The following is a 706-nucleotide window of genomic DNA, read 5'->3' on the forward strand; positions in this document are numbered from 1 at the left end:
GCTGAGCTAAATCCCCAGCCCTCAAGCATGAATTCTTAACTTTGTTTTGCTAAGAAAGTCTAAAGGTAATAAATATTTTATCCATTTCTAAATAATATAAGAAACCAGGCTTATATAAACTCCCTTCTGCATTCCCCTCATCAATTTTCTATATTTTAATCAAATGTTTTAGTTCTGCCTTTTGGTTATAAATTTTTATTTAAATTTAGAAATATATACAATTTAGAAATATATACAACTGATGTTTTTTGTCACTAGGGCTACTGGCTTTCCATATTTTTTTTTCCAAGATTAATCTCCTTCTTTCTTGAACTACATTAATCAGTAATCTGGTATTTTTCTCTTCACCCCCAGATAAGGTCTCACTATGTTTCTTAGGCTGGTCTCTGACCCTTGGGCTCAGCTGATTCTCTTGCCTCAGCTGGGACCAGGCTTACCTTTATTCTTCAGTGATTATCCTTACTGTATATTGTGTTAAACGGCAATCTCTAGCTGTTATCCTGAGACTCAGGTTGATCTGCACAATGGTTAACTGCATCAGTATCCTTGGCTTTGCTTTTCTATCCGTTTCATTGTTATGCTACGTGTGGCTTAACTCAAATACAATGAAATTCTTGCTGGGTGTGGTGGCATACACCTGTAACCCCAGAATTTGGAAAGCTAAAGCAGGAAGATTGCCATGAGTTCAAGGCCAGCATGAGCTACA

This window comes from Chinchilla lanigera, unplaced genomic scaffold (genome assembly GCF_000276665.1).
Source record: "Chinchilla lanigera isolate Chin_1 unplaced genomic scaffold, ChiLan1.0 scaffold00009, whole genome shotgun sequence".
NCBI classification, from domain to species: domain Eukaryota; kingdom Metazoa; phylum Chordata; class Mammalia; order Rodentia; family Chinchillidae; genus Chinchilla; species Chinchilla lanigera.